This window comes from Paroedura picta, chromosome 3 (genome assembly GCF_049243985.1).
Source record: "Paroedura picta isolate Pp20150507F chromosome 3, Ppicta_v3.0, whole genome shotgun sequence".
Taxonomy (NCBI): Eukaryota; Metazoa; Chordata; class Lepidosauria; order Squamata; family Gekkonidae; genus Paroedura; species Paroedura picta.
In genome coordinates, this window is record NC_135371.1 from 65,490,461 (window position 1) to 65,506,160 (window position 15,700).

At 45.0% G+C, this 15,700-nt stretch overlaps 1 long non-coding RNA gene across 2 annotated transcripts in view; it reads left to right on the forward strand.

Annotated features, from left to right (window-relative positions):
* Positions 1-15,005, forward strand: part of LOC143832168 (uncharacterized) — a 54,314-nt gene extending 39,309 nt beyond the window's left edge. Inside the window, exons 3-4 of one of the 2 annotated variants that reach the window (XR_013229116.1) lie at positions 2,992-3,037; positions 9,983-10,298. This is a non-coding gene — a long non-coding RNA (uncharacterized LOC143832168). Of the gene's footprint in view, positions 1-2,991; positions 3,038-9,982 lie in introns of both variants that reach the window. The other variant, XR_013229115.1, reaches the window with a different exon arrangement.
* Positions 15,006-15,700: the final 695 nt, after the last annotated feature.

Genomic DNA, 15,700 nt, shown 5'->3' on the forward strand with positions numbered 1-15,700 from the left:
AGTTTGTGACCCAGTACATGTTAGTTTTCAATATCCCATAAAACTAAAATTTTATTTTAGCTGAATTGGAATATTTGTTTTCACTCCCCACTCCCAGCACTTTAAAAGGCCCAGACACAGAGAACAAGACTGCCTGTTGGGGTTGTGTAACAGCTTTGCGGCAATTTTTAAATAGGTAGATTCTCTTCTAACATGACATTGGTGGTCATAAATTGGCCCTGTGGGCTACCATCACATCTGGTTTAGCCTTGTATGTGGATCTGATATGGGGTAATTTATCTGCTATCCTTTAAAAGTGTAGCAAACACAACCGAACACAGAATCAGAATAATTCTGTTAGGTGGATCAATAACTGGTTGACAGATCGTACCCAGAGGGTACTTGTTAATGGTTCAGCATCCTCTCGGAAAAGAGTGACAAGTGGAGTACCCAAAGGATCTGTCCTGGGGCCTGTGTTGTTCAACATATTTATAAATGATTTGGATGAGGGAATAGAGGGGATACTTATTAAATTTGCAGACGATACTAAACTGGGAGGGGTAGCAAACACAACTGGAGACAGAAACAGAATACAGGATGATCTTGATAGGCTCTTGAAGTGGGCTAAATTGAATAAAATGAAGTTCAATAGGGACAAATGTAAAGTTCTACATTTAGGTAGGAAAAATCAAATACACCAGGGTGGGGGAGACTTGTCTTGGCAGTAGCATGTGCAAAAAAGATCTACGAGTCTTAGTAGACCATACATTGAACATGAGTCAACATGAGTCTCTTGCCCCAGAGGGACGGACCAGAACTAATGGGATGAAATTAATTCAAAAGAAATTCCATCTAAACATCAGGAAGAAGTTCCTGACAGAGCGGTTTCTCAGTGGAACAGGCTTCCTCGGGAGGTGGTGGGTTTCTCCATCTTTGGAAATTTTTTAACAGAGGCTGGATAGCCATCTGAGGGAGAGGCTGATTCTGTGAAGGTTCAAGGGGGTGGCAGGTTACAGTGGATGAGTGATAGGGTTGTTAGTATCTTGCATAGTGCAGGGGGTTGGACTAGATGACCCATGAGATCCCTTCCAACTCTGATTCTGTGATGCTAACAAAATAGTTTCAGGAGATGTGTTTAAGATGGTGAGATGCTGTGCGATAAGTTTTATGCCTGACAACGGATTATCTATTTATTGTGGGGGGTTTTTTTAAAGATTTTATTGTAATACACCTTGAGCCATGTGGAGAAAAGTGTGTTTGAAATGCTGTAAGAATCTCAATAAAGGTTTTAATATTTCTCTCTTGATCTTCTTCCATCTGTATCCTGGCTGTTTGGAAAATACTTCTTTAGTAGCTCTGGTAGATATCTGCAGCTTCAGATGAAGAATGTAATGTCTGCTTGCCTGATTTTGTGAGTTCCATCAGCAGATTTCAGTATAGCATCTCTCCTAATAGCAAGAATATTTGGACCCTAAAGGCCAAAAGTACACATTTGTTTTTTAACATGTTGAGTCAAAGGAACCCTAATCAGATTCCCCTGTGGCCATGCAGCAGCTGCAGGAAATGACTTTTTTTAAATAAAGGAGGGCTCAAAGAGTCTCAGAATGCTGCCTCAAGGGGAAGAAGAGCTCCTGCTTTTCCATCCCCCTAGCTATTTTCCTTTGCAGAAACAGCACTGGGGGTTATTTTCCCACATTCTGGACAGAATGCTCTACATGGAGTGGCAAAACCAGAGAATTAATCCCCCCCAGCAGTTTTTGCATGGAAAAATGGCTGAAGGGGAGGCAAGAGTTTTCTCTCCACCCAGGCAGCAGCGGCGGCGGCGGCATCGGCATCATCATCATCATCATCATCATCATCATCATCATCATCATCATCTATTTCCCGCCACTCCCTACAGGCTCGTGGCGGTTAACAATAGTCTTAAAATCCCATATGGATTCTGAGCCCATATGGGTTCTCCTTTATGTTTAAAAAAGCAGTTTCCTTCAGGTGGTATGTGTCTGCAAAGAATCCCAGTTGGGTTCCTGGAACCAAGACCCAACTTGTTAAAAACCCAAACTTTTAGGCTGGCTCTAAGGTAGAGCTCTGCATGACTTTTCACTTTCTTCTTTGAGGTAAGTGGCAGAAAGTTGTCATTGCAGAGATGGCCTCCTTAGCCTGGAATTCATACTGCAGTGCGCCTAAGGATTCCATCCGTTATCCAGTTTGTAAAAATGTATACCAGGCCCAAAACCTTGGCAGGTTTGGAGATGGCAGTCATCAATACTCTGAGCTCTGTCTCTCTTTCACAAGACCTCTAGATGCTGCAGTCTCTGTCCTCAGCCAATGCCCTTGCCACTCCAGAAAGCACTGCAATTGCATCCAGATAGGATGGAAGTGACCCCGGTTGGGAAGGCAAAGTCATCAAGTAAATAAGAACTGTCCCTTTCAGAAAAGGAACAAAAATCCCAGTCAGACATGAGATGCAAAGACCAGGCACACCAGAAGAGGTTGGTGCAGTACAGCCCCCTTATGCAACAGCTCTGAAGCTGGAATAATATATTAGCATGGCAGAAGAGACATGATTAGATTTTTCTGACATTAAAAAAATACCTTTCCCTCCACAGAGTGTTAAAGTCATCTGACCAAAACCTGCTTAGGATTCCCGGCCCAAAAGAAGTAAGATTGGCCTCAACCAGGGTCAGGGCCTTATCAGCCTTTCCCCCAGCCTGGTAGAAAGCTTTTCTGAAAGAGACCTGGGCCCTGCAGAACCTTAACCAGTTTTACAGGGCCTGCAAGACAGCTGTTCCACCAGGCCTAAGTAGACCATCAAGAAGTACTGGTCTAAAACAGAGGAAGATCTGCCCCCCAAGGTTCTCAAATCCCCCCAGCTCAAATTAGATGGGGGCTACTGGAAGTTTGATTTCATTATGTGATTGTTTTAAACCATGTTGTTCCTGCCCTAAGCTATCTAGGAAGGGGAGGATACAAGAATAACATTTGTTATTATTATTGTACTTGTTGCTACAGGGCCCCCAAACTGAACTGAGGCCATGGTGCTTGGAAAGAAGGAGAGGTAAATGTCTCCCTGCATATTGTTTCCCCCTGAAGTAATCCCTCTAAGCTTCTGTTAGCCATGATGGGGAGAGCAGGAAAGACAGCCATCCATTGTACTGTAAAGTCTGATCTGTTACAGCGGAAAGCATTATTCAGTTGCAGGCAGGTGAGGAAGGATTTGGCCACTGCAGGTCCAGGCAAGGTTGGAGAATGCAATTGCTTATCTCCCCTCACCCATAAACATTCCTTCCAAGTCATTCATCTGTTTGCCAGATAAAACCATGCTATTTGAATTACATGAAGAGCAGGAATGGACAGGAATGACAGACACAGGCGATCATCCTCCCAGGCCCATCCTTGATGGCACCCGCGCTGACAAAGCCTTGGGGGCTGGGAGGACATCTGCCCTCTTGTTCCTGCGCTGACCACAAAAAGAGGGAGACAAAGACAGAGAACCCTAAAATGCTAATAACTGCAGGTAGCAGTTTTCAAGACTCTGGAGTCTTACAAAATCTTTCACCTGAGCAGAAACATAGTCTTTTCTACTTTGTCTGCCTCTCTTTCCTCTTTTTTTCTGGGACGGCTGCTTCATACAATATGAATTTAATGACCACGCATAAAAGGGCTTATATTATGTGCAAAAATCAATTATGTTACATCAGTAGACTGTCACAACCAAATACAGCCGATAATCCTTTTTCAAAACAGCCAATCAGTCCCCTAGAATTCAGTGTACTTTACAAAGAGAAACCAAAATGCTGCTATTAGAGATCAAAGGCTATCACCTCCCCATACAACTGTGAGACATTCCTCCCAGGGAATTGCTGGTCACTTCCCAAGGCCAGGGAGTCAAATTCAAAATTCCATTACAATGCCATATCTTACAGTCACATTCTCACAAATAAAATACATAGTGAGGAATATGGATACACAAGGTTAGCATGGATAGTGAGATAAAAAGCCTTTGTCCCTATTGAGTCCTGGGTATGTTATAGTTTTTAGTTTTGTAATAACAGTCACATAATCCCAATTAAAATAAATTGTGAGGAATGTGGGTACACAAGTTACATAAGGTTAGCATGCATAGTGAGGTAAAAAACCTTTGTTCTTGTTGAGTCCAGGGTATGTCAAAGTATTGAGAGTTGTAATAACTTGCATTTCTGCAATCTCCCTTTCTAGCCTGTTCTTGAAGTTTCTTTGTAATAAAACAGCTACTTTCAGGTCCCTTATAGAATGTCCTGGAAGGTTAAAGTGTTCCCCTACAGGTTTTTCAGTCTTGTGGCTTTTGATGTCAGACTTGTTTCCATTAATTCTTTGGCGGAGGGTTTGACCCATTTGCCCTATGTAGAGAACAGAGGGACATTGTTGGCACTTGATGACATATATCAAGTTTGAAGATGAGCAGGTGTATAAGCCTTTGATGGTATAGGTGACGTTGTTGGGTCCTGTAATTGTGGCATTGGAGTATATATGGCAGCAAAGTTGGCATCTGGGTTTGTTGCAAGCTCTAGTACCAGTGTCCATGTTCACATCCAATGATGCATTGTTGTGGGTGAGGAGTTGTTTGAGATTGGGGGGCTGTCTGTGCGAAAGAAAAGGTTTACCCCCCCAGTGCTTGGGAAAGAGAAGTGTCATTATCCAGTAGGGTGGCTGGATGGAGTTACTGAAGCAGTAGGTGAGAACTTAAATGGACTCCGGGGAATGGTAGAGGACAGGAAGGCCTGGAAGATCATTGTCCATGGGGTTGCGATGGGTCGGACACGACTTCTCACCTAACAACAACAACAACAGAGATTACATCTGCAAGTTCTTTTAGTACTCTTGGATGTAATTCATCTGGCCCAGAAGACTTTGTTTCATTTAAAGAAACTAGGTGTTTGTGGACTGCCCAACAGTGATCCTACGGCACCATTCCCATCTCCCCTGTTGTGTTACTTTTTGTCCACATTGAGCACTATTTCCCTCACAAGAGAAGACTGAGGAGAAATAGGAGTTAAGCTGTTCAGCCCTCTATTCATCATCTGTTATAATTTCACTTTCTTGTCCTTGCAGTGGTCCTACTTGAAATATAAAGACCTGTCAGCGGCCTTTGACATCGTGTACCACGAACTGTTGGTCCATCGCCTGGCCGGTATGGGGATACGGGGCACAGCCTTGTGCTGGATATGCTCCTTCCTCCAGAACCGGTCCCAGAGAGTTGCTGTGGGGGAAGAGTTCTCGCTGCCCTATAGACTCCCTTGCGGGGTCCCTCGGTGCGGTCCTCTCCCCCACATTGTTTAATATCTTTATGCGCCCTCTGGCCCAGCTGGTACGGAGTTTTGGGCTGGGTTGCCATCAGTACGCTGATGAGACCCAGCTCTATCTCCTAATGGACGGTCACCCGAACTCCCCCCCGGAACCATTTGCCAGATGTTTGGAAGCAGTGTCTGAATGGTTCGAGCAGAGTCGCCTGAAACTCAACCCCTCCAAGACGGAGGTCCTGTGGCTGGGGGGAAGGCGGCGGGAACAGGCAGCGCGTCAACCCACCCTAGCAGGGGTGCAACTTACCATCGTGCCCCAAGCTAGGAATCTGGGTGTGACCATTGATGCCTCCCTGACTATTGAGGCTCAGGTCAAGAGAGTAGCGGGCCAGGCATTTTTCTATCTTCGCCAGGCCCGGCTACTAGCGGCCCTACCTGTCCCCTGACCACTTGGCCACAGTGATCCATGCGACAGTCACCTCCAGAATAGATTTCTGTAACTCGCTCTACGCAGGCCTACCCTTGTCCCTGACCCGGAAACTACAGCTGGTGCAAAATGCAGCTGCCAGGGTCCTCACTGGAACATCTTGGAGGGCCCACATCAAGCTGGTGCTGAGGCAGCTGCATTGGCTGCCAATTGCTGCCCGGATCCGGTTCAAGGTTTTGGTTTTAACCTTCAAGGCCATACGCGGGCTGGGACCCACATACCTGAGGGACCGCCTACCGCTCTATGCTCCCCGCAGGGCCTTACGCTCTGCGGGTGAGAACCTGTTGGTCGTCCCTCGACCAGGGCCAGGGCCTTTTCGGTCCTGGCCCCTACCTGGTGGAATGAACTCCCAGGTGATCTGCGGGCACTGCAGGATTTGTCAGCTTTCCGCAGGGCCTGTAAAACGGAGCTCTTCCACCAAGTCTATGATTGAGGCTAGGGTCAGCGAATCAGGGACATCGCTCCTCCCCTAGGAGTTGGAGTGTATGCTACTCCCCTATCCTTTCCTCTTCACCTCTTTGATAATTGGGAGAGGGATGGAATTTTTAGCTGTCATGCTAGTAGATTGATGTTTTAATGGGAATTTTAATGGGGTTAGTTGTTGTGACCCACCTCCAACCTGTCGGGAGAGGCGGGAAATAAATCTAATAATAATAATAATAATAGTAATAATAACCAAAGAAGCCTTTTTTGTTATGTTTAGCATTTCTTGCTAACCTAAGCTCATATTGAGCTTTAACTTTTCTAACACTCCCCTACAATTATCGGTTATTTGTTTATACTCATCCTTGGTAATAAGGCCTTTCTTCCATTTCCTAAATGACTCGTTTTTATTACTCAAATCATTTGACAACTGCTTATGGAGCCACCTTGGCTTCCTTAGGCTCTTTCTATCTTTCCTTCTCAAAGGAATTGTTTGTGATTGAGCCTTCAGTATTTCACTTTTAAGAAACTCCCAGCCCTCTTGGTCTCCCATCTCTTTAAGTCTTTCTGACCACGGGACTCTACACAACATACCTTTAAGACTGTTAAAATCAGCTTTCCTGAAGTCCAGTCTGTACATCCGACTACGTAAATTATTTATCTTTCCCACAATTGAAAATTCCAAAAGCACACTACCAAGTGTGCTCACTACTTCCACCTCATCTACCAGTTCTTGTTGTTTTTAAAAGCTATGGCTTCACTGAATACTGTTCCACTAACTGGGGACTAACTCTGAGAATGTTCAAGCACAGGCAGATGTCGATTTTACCTGTTTGCAGAATGGCAACTGCCAGGTATGCCTGAAGCTGCTGTGCCACCACATATTCAATTGTCTTTACCAAGAAAGGCATGTTTGACACTGGTCTTCCATTAGCCAGATCCTCTTTATCCAAAGAGGGCTTTTCTAATGAAGGTCATCCTACAGGATCTTTCAGGGCTATTGGAAAATTCCTTTAATATTCCTTCTCAAAGAAACATTCATCTCTAGCAAAAGCATCACAGCCGGTCAGCCAAGGTTGCTTTTCAGAGCATCATGGTCCTGTGTGCTAACAAGCTTTGGACAATTTTTCAAAAGCTCTGCTGGATGAAATGCAGCAGAGTCGCAGAGGGGAAAGCTTTCTTTGCTACCTTATAGGCCATTAAAACTGAGCCTCTTGTGGCTCAGAGTGGTAAGGCAGCAGAAATGTTGTCTGAAAGTTCTGCCCATGAGGCTGGGAGTTCGATCCCAGCAGCCGGCTCAAGGTTGACTCAGCCTTCCATCCTTCCGAGGTCGGTAAAATGAGTACCCAGCTTGCTGGGGGGTAAAACGGTAATGACTGGGGAAGGCACTGGCAAACCACCCCGTATTGAGTCTGCCATGAAAACTCTGGAGGGCGTCACTCCAAGGGTCAGACATGACCCGGTGCTTGCACAGGGGATACCTTTTCCTTTTACCTTTAGGCCTTTAAATCGGCTCTATAGTGCACATGATGTCCAGCCTTTCTCAATTTTTTAATCATTTAGAAACCTCTGAATTATTCTTCAGGCTTCGAGAAATCCCAGAAGTGGAATGATTATGCAGAAGATGGTTGCCCCCCAATCATCCCTAGATCCATCATTGGCCATAGGGAGGGGCAGGTCAACATGACCATATGTGGTCATATCAGGATAGATATTTAGCAAATTTAAATTTAAAAAAAATATAAAAAATTACTCCCACCCACTAAGTAAATGTTTCCAGGGCTGTCAAGAAACCCCAGGGTGTCACGAAACACTGGTTGAGAAAGCCTGGGGTGTGCTCTGCCTGACATCATGGTAGATGCCAAGTAGAAGCATACCAGGTGGCTCCATACCAGGGGCAGACTGGCTGTGAATGCAGCTTTGCTGTGCGTATCCTCATTGGCTCTTGGACCAGAAGCAGAGGTTGGACCAGAAGGATTCTACTCAATTATTAAAAGTAGCTAAGTGTTAAAATTATATTTCAGATTACATTTCTGCTGGTTTTAGACTTTAGCAAGATTAGCTTTTGAATGAAGTTTTACCTTTTCTTTAATCATATAGCTACTCTGTGATGTTTATAGTAGGAATGTAGAATATAATATTTCTAAATTTGATGAGCAGTGCAAGGAACTATGCCAGTGGCCAGGACAGTGAGAAATGACACTAATAGTGTGCATAAAGTGTCATACCTGATGCACCAATTCAGATGACTGTAGTACATCTTGCAGACTTTCAGACTCCAAACATGGCTTCATATTTCCATTTCTGTTTCCAGTATTTTCCAGTATGCTTGCAGGACTAAAAAGATGAAAACGCAGCATATGTCTTCCATAATTCATATGCACACACCTACTGAGTTGCAGATTGTGTGTGGGGTATGTGTGCATAGTTTGAAAATATGGGCCTTGTCAGCATATGTGACTGTGCTCCATAAATTTGCTGAAGTTCTCTCATTCCCTAGGCCCTGGCAAATGGGCAAGGCCAGCTCACTGGAGACCTTATATGCCCAATATAAAACAACTGATACATGGCTAATAGTTTGGGCATGAGCAAAATGTAAACATGAGGTGGTAAACTCTGATTCCCTCCCCCACACATGTGCATGTGTAAGAAGCAGGTTGCAGGGTGATTTATTATTTCATTATATTTATGCCCCATCTTCCTTCCACCACGGGTCTAGTGGTAGAGTATGGGGAGGGGTTCTCATGAGGCCTCCAGGCCAGACACTGACTGACAGAGAGCTTCCTGGCTTCAGCAAGCCTGCTCTCTCAAGTTTGTTTAGCCCAAACCCTTGTTCTCCAACAGAGTAGCCTTCTTCTTTTCTTTTTGGCTGCTGCCAAGCCCAGCAATATTGCAGAGGTGCTTGTGTCCGCTGTTGCACCTAGGTGCTTTCTGTGCTTTGCACAGGATGATCCAATATCTCCCTGGACCAGCCACACAGTGCACAGATGGGCCTATGAGTTGCTGCAGCATCCTGTGCAAAGTGCAGAAAGGCTTCTACCTGGAAGAAAGCACCATATTGTGTAGGCCACAGCTGATCCATGTTGTAGTGGCAGGATGGGGAGGAAAGGGTTCTGTTTGGCTCCATTCAGTTTATAGCACGTGCTCGGAGAGCATGATAGCACCCATGGTCCTTCGTTGGTATTCTGAATGGAAAAAATGGGTGCCAGGTACATCACAGTTGCAACATTTCAGACTGTGGGGGCAGCAGTTAATTGTCATCTTGTGTATTGTCACAGTGGCACAGATGGTTATATAAGCCACAGAATGGAGCGGGGGGAGGGTACCTGAGCTGCTGAACTTTGCAGCTTTGGGCAAAAGAGTGCTGGTGTTGATTCCAGCTGACATTTTGTGAGCTGCAGGTGACCCAGAACTTCTGTCTCTTGTCTGATGAAGTTGGAATGAGGAACAAAGGCAGGATTTCCCAATCTTACAAAAGGATGCATCAGTCCCCTGAAGACATAGGGAAGTGAGGGTCTTCCTAAAGCAAAGACAGAGTTTTAGGAGAAGGCATCTGATGCTCTCTTATCTCTCCTGTCTCTCAGGCTGAGAGTATAGTGGTGATAATACATCTGCAGCATGATATTTAAAAAGTAACGACGCTGTGGCGTGGGATGATCTCCACTATCACTTCAAGCTGCTGACTCAGCCTCCTCTGTCAGATCAGGGTTGACTTGTGCTGCATGTCCCAAGGAATGCTTCCAGACATTTGGAGGAGGGTGTTGTTTCGGGTTTTGTACAGTGAATGTATTAGCATTGTTCATTTGTTTTGCAGGGAGAATCCAGGCATCTCTCCTAAGGAAGCACATCTGTTGCAGAGACATTCTTTCAGCAAAGTGCAATGCTCTGTCCATGGGAAAATGTGATACTTCTGCAAGCAGTGTGTCCTTGTATGCAGATACTGTGTGATTGTGTACAAGTCATGGGAACCTCTTACATAATGCCTTTGATGAGTGAATTGAATTTAAATTTATTGTTGAAGTCGAAGTCATAACAATCATGCAAACAAAGCATTAAAAAATAAAATGAATATATATACACTAGAATTAAAGCCCGTTGTAACTGATACGACAGGAGCTAGCGGGAGGGGGGGAATAGCAAAGAGAGAGGGAGGTAGAAAAGAAGATAGTGATTAAAATAGAGAGAGCTTGGCATTGGGAAGAGTAAGGGGAGGGGCTGTCCAATCTGTATGTGTTGTGGGGGGGGGGTTGTGGTGGTGTAGTGACAAATGAGGGTGTGGTTGTGGAGAGATGGGTGTCAAGAACCTGTGGTTTGGAATGTTAGTTGAGTGTAGGAGAGGACTGACATTTAGGAATTGTGGCATAGTGGTTACAGATGAGCTTTCCAGAGCCATGTCTTCAGATATGTGAGGGGAAAATCAGACTGGAGACTCTTCTTAGGGGGAGATTACATGGCAACCATGGCAATTCCTCCCAGTTCTGCGTCATTTCCCTTCTTGTGTGAATTAGGCCACAGACACCGAAATGTGCCCCTGCCCTAATCCACATGGGGTAGTCACTCTGCTCCTTCGGTCTCCATTTTTTTTTACTGTTGATATAACGTTATGTGCCCACATGCTTCTTTCACTGTTGCCCCTTAGAAGAAAAGTTGGTTTTTTCTACCCTGCTGTTTACTACTAAAAGGAGTCTCAACGCGGTTTACAAACACATTTTCCCTTCATCTCCCCACAATAGACAACCTATGAGGGATGTGGGGCTGTGAGAGGTCTGAGAGAACTGGGGCCCATTCCGCACCAGGATCAATGTTGCAAATTGGTTTCGGCAAGAAAAAACGCCATTTTAAATAGTGGAATTCGTCGTTAAGCATACCTGCCTTTGTAGTGGAATCCAGTTGCGTTTCTATCATTTCCCACCGGTTGTCCCGCCCCTGGCCGTCAATCAAACGAGCAGCCAATGGGCGGCCGTTATCATGCTCCCGAAAAGCCCCTTTCCCTTTATGGCAGGTTTAAAAAAAAACACGTTGCAACGAATCTGCGTTGATTTGTTGCAACGGAGAGACCCGTCTAGCTAGCAGGTGGCGTGTGAGCTGCCGTTTCATCGTTGCCACGCTCCCCCGAGTGAAACACCCCCCCACTGTGCACGGGCGTGATTTTCAGCCGAAAATAAAGGGAACCAGCAAACGGGGCTATGTGGTGCTTGGTGACTTAAAACAGCTCTGGGGAGGGACTGCAGCCAGGGAAGCCTCGCTGGGTGAATGAAGGCTCGCCGGTACATTGCTCTCCGCTTGCTCCGAGAAAAAGAATGGCGATCACTTCGCCGGAAGATCAGAGGAGAGAGCCAGGGGGAGGGACTTTGCTGAAACCACAACAATGGTAACGCACAGAACTTTTCTGCTAGTGTTGCAGATTGGTTGCAAGAGTGTAGCGCTTTCCAGAGGGTGAATCCACTTTTCGGGATTTCTCTGGAAGCGCTACAACAAGGTGCTTTTTGAGGCTCGGCTTCAGGAGTGTGGCAGATTGTCTACGACATTGTGCATAACTGCATTTTAGTAGCGATTACAATTTGCCACACTCCTGCTACAATGAATCTGTGCGGAATGGCCCTGGGAATGGGCCGCAGTCACCCAGCAGGCCTTAGGTGTCTCTAAGCAGTTTCCAACTGCCTTCACTTTCTCTCCCCATAACAGACATCCTGTGACCGAGTTGGAGCTGAGAGAGCTCTGTGAGAACTGGGAATGGTTCACAGTCACCCAGCAGGCCTCAGGTGTCTCTAAGCAATTTAAAATTGCCTTCTCTTCCTCTCCCCTTAATAGGCATCCTGTGAGAGAGCTGGGGCAGAGAGCTCTGAGAGAACTGGGACTTGTTTGCATTATTATTGTTTAATGTTGTTCTGTTACTCTGTTGTTATTTATATGTACGGTTTCTTGTATAGTTCTCGATTCTATGTGAACTGCCCTCAGCCTTCGAGGAGGGCGGTATATAAATGTAAATAAACAAATAAACCCTTCCAGGGCCCTCAAGAAGCCCTGGGATTTCATGAAACTCTGGTTGAAAAAGCCTGGTCTAACAGGTCAAATCTAAAGCATCTTCTAGTGGGGATTGTTTGGAGCTGTGGAGTGTGTGTGCTTAGCCTGACCCAATGCTAAGACTGGCCTTGGCAATGCAACCCCTCTCTTTCTAGTGGCTACAGTCTACTCTCCATCTGTCCACCTGATAAAGTGGGCTCCAGCCTCTGCTAGAATAAAAATGTGCTTGTCTCTAGAGTGCCGCAGGATTCCTGTTTGTCCCTCTGCCATTTTCCCGCTTTAGCAGCTGTCCTTGAACCCCCTTACCTCCAGAACTTCCATTTTCCTTTTTTTCCCCAGTTCCAGTGCCTCTCTAGTACCTAGATCACTGAACGTGCTTAACAGTAACAGAGCCACCAATTAAAAAAAAATTGTTGGCAATGCAAAGTGGGAGACAAGCCTCTATATATTCTAAGACTAGTCCACAATCATTTAGTGGCCCTGCCTACCTTAGTGTGGTGGCTGACTTTCTTCCAGCTGCTGTGCACTGCAGAACAGAAACCTTCTAGATGGCAGAGAAGTCAGACTCATGCTGAAGAGCATGGACAAGCATTGTTCTTTGTGCCTTGTTGAGTCAGGTGCCTCAGGGAATCTAAATGTTGTTTTAATTAATAATCAGGCCTAGACCCTGAGAGAGTAGGATGTATCACAACACAGGCGGTTATAATCTCTGGAAATGAATCAGAGTTGACATTCAAAATGGAAGAATCCAACAAAGTGGCAACCAGCCTAATATGCCTTTTACTGAATTGTGTGGAGTCTGCAACAGTCCTGTAGTCATACGGACAACTCTGTTCTTTTAGAAATATCTGGGAGTCCATCACTGATTTAGGATTATAAGACTCTGGGGCTTTGTGCTGAACCAAATTCTGGGTCTTAATATTTCTCTGACTAATTTGAGCGAGCCCTGCCAGTACAGTAGATCCAGGCTGTCCTGATGGAGTACTTGGGTAGCACATTCGTGTCTGTGATCTCAAGGTCAGAGAGTAGGAACATTAAGGAACAGGTCTCAAACATGGGCAAAGTCCCTGTTCATCCCCTCAGGAAACAAAAGAGTTTTCAGAGCTAGCTAAGGCATCACTGCCAATCATGTCTTGGAAAGCTTACCTGAAGGTACCATTCTGATAACCAAGATGGCTACTTGCCAGGGAGTTCTTCATGCCAAATTTCAAACTGATTGGGGGGGGGTATCTTGTTTTTATGAAAAACATCCTCCAGGCATTACATGGAATACTGTAAAATATTGTTTTTAAAGTTGATTTTATTTAAAAAAACACATATTGTCTGAAAAGGGGGCATCTGTTATTGACAGTTAAAATCATACATTTCCAGTCCAATGAAATCACATCACATTTCAAGCATGACGTTTTATGAGATTCACCTGCATGTTCAGACCTGAATGAATACCATTTCCTATAATATGCCAAGCTGACAGCAAAACTGGGACTGGCACTTAGCGACATCATGTGGTCATTTTTGGTTATGTGCAAAGTTTTGTCCAACAAGATTTTCCTTTCCTAAGAATGCAAGCATCGCCTTGAGCTGGACTAAAGCCCCCTACCCACCCCCTCCACTTTAGCATTTGCTTCCAACATGACCAAAAAAATGCTGCTGGGAAATTCACACATGTTGAATGTCTTTTTCAAAGGAATGCTGCCAGTGAATGTGGAGGAGATTTAGCTATTACTGCCAACAGGCATTAATAGAAACGCCTTCCAAAGATGCGTGCAACAAATGCTGAGCTTTTGAAGATGATGAGATCCAGTGGTCATTTCTGCAGAGGGAAAGGGTTTCCATCAGAAGGAAAACACTTTCATTCCCTTTGCAGATGCCTGAATGCTGCTCCTGGGGGACAGGGCACCTCCTGGGGCAACATGAGGGGTGAATTGTAGATCTTCCGTGAGTGGAGAAATTAACAACAATGCATTTCCATTAACAGAAATGTATTGCTGGATCCAACCCACTGGTGATCAGCACATCAGACAAGAACTGATTCCATACGGTAATAATAATAGAGCTCATAGTGCTTTTTAATGGGTTGTGTGAGCACTCACATATTGCAACAGAAAATTCTTTTTAAAGAATCAAGAAGAGTTGTTTTTATACCCTGCTTTTCACTGCCCAATGGAGTCTCAAAGCAGTTTATAATTGCCTTCCCTTCCTCTCCCCACAACAGACACCCTGTGAGGTGGGTGGGGCTGAGTAAGCACTGAGAGAAACTGCTCTCTGATAACAGCTCTAACAGAACTGTGACTGGCCCAAGGTCACCCAGCTGGCATCATATGGAGGAACGAATAATCAAAGTTTCGCCAGATTACAAGCCACCAGTCTTAACCACTGCACCATACTGGCTCAAAAGCAAAAGGGAAAATTGCCTCTCATTGGAAGGAGAAGCTTATGACTCCAGTAATCAAGGACATTACAGGTACTATCCAATGCACCCTTGTCATAGTTGCATAGTCATATATAATAGCAGAACTTGCTAGCAGCTGGAGGAGAGTAGTGCACTTCACTAGGAGCATCCAGTTGCTGAGTGCCCAACCAACAATGGAGGTGCAAGATGCTAAGAAAAACATCTATGCACTCTGCAACTAAAGAACAAGATTCAAAAACAGGCTAGAAAGGGAGATTGCAGAAATGCAAGTTATTACAACACTCAATACTTTAACATACCCTGGAATCAACAAGAACAAAGGTTTTTTATCTCACTATGCATGCTAACCTTATGTAACTTGTGTATCCACATTCCTCACAATTTATTTTAATTGGGATGATGTGACTGTTAGTAATATATAATGTAATTTTGAATTCTACTTTCTGGTCCCAGGACAAGATATCTGCCAGCTTAGCTTGTAAGAATGTTTCACACTGGTATGGAGACAGATGGGGCCAGCAGTAAATAGAATGCGAGCCATGGATCACCCGCTTTGACAGTTTTATTTCTGATATATGTCTTTGTGAACTACAAATGGGTTTGAGGGGTCTGATTGGCTGTTTTGGCAGGAAGTTATCATGTGGCTGTGTTTGGATGCTGGACACAGTTTACTAATGTTACTTTTGCTTATATATTCCTACTGTTATGATGGTCAGTTCTTAGTCTGACGAAGAGTGCTGACACTCGAAATTTCACACTTGAATAAATCTTTGTTGGTCTTAAAGGTGCTCTGATTTTATTAAAGAACAAGATGTTTGCTGTCCTCTCTCAAAAATAAACCCAGAAGATCAGCTTACCTCACTGTTCCTTTCTTATTTTCCCGAAGTAAGATGTCCTGTATGGCAGTGGTCCGTAACCTTTTTCAGGCTGCGGACCGGCGGTAGGGAGGGCAATCGCATGTGCACAAGCGCAGGAGTGCCACGCATGCACGTTTGCGGCCGCGCATGGCGCAAACACGCAGACACGGCGGAGGCAGGGAGCCGCGGCCCGGTAGTTGGGGACCACCGCTGTATGGGATCGGCAGCGAAAGTGACC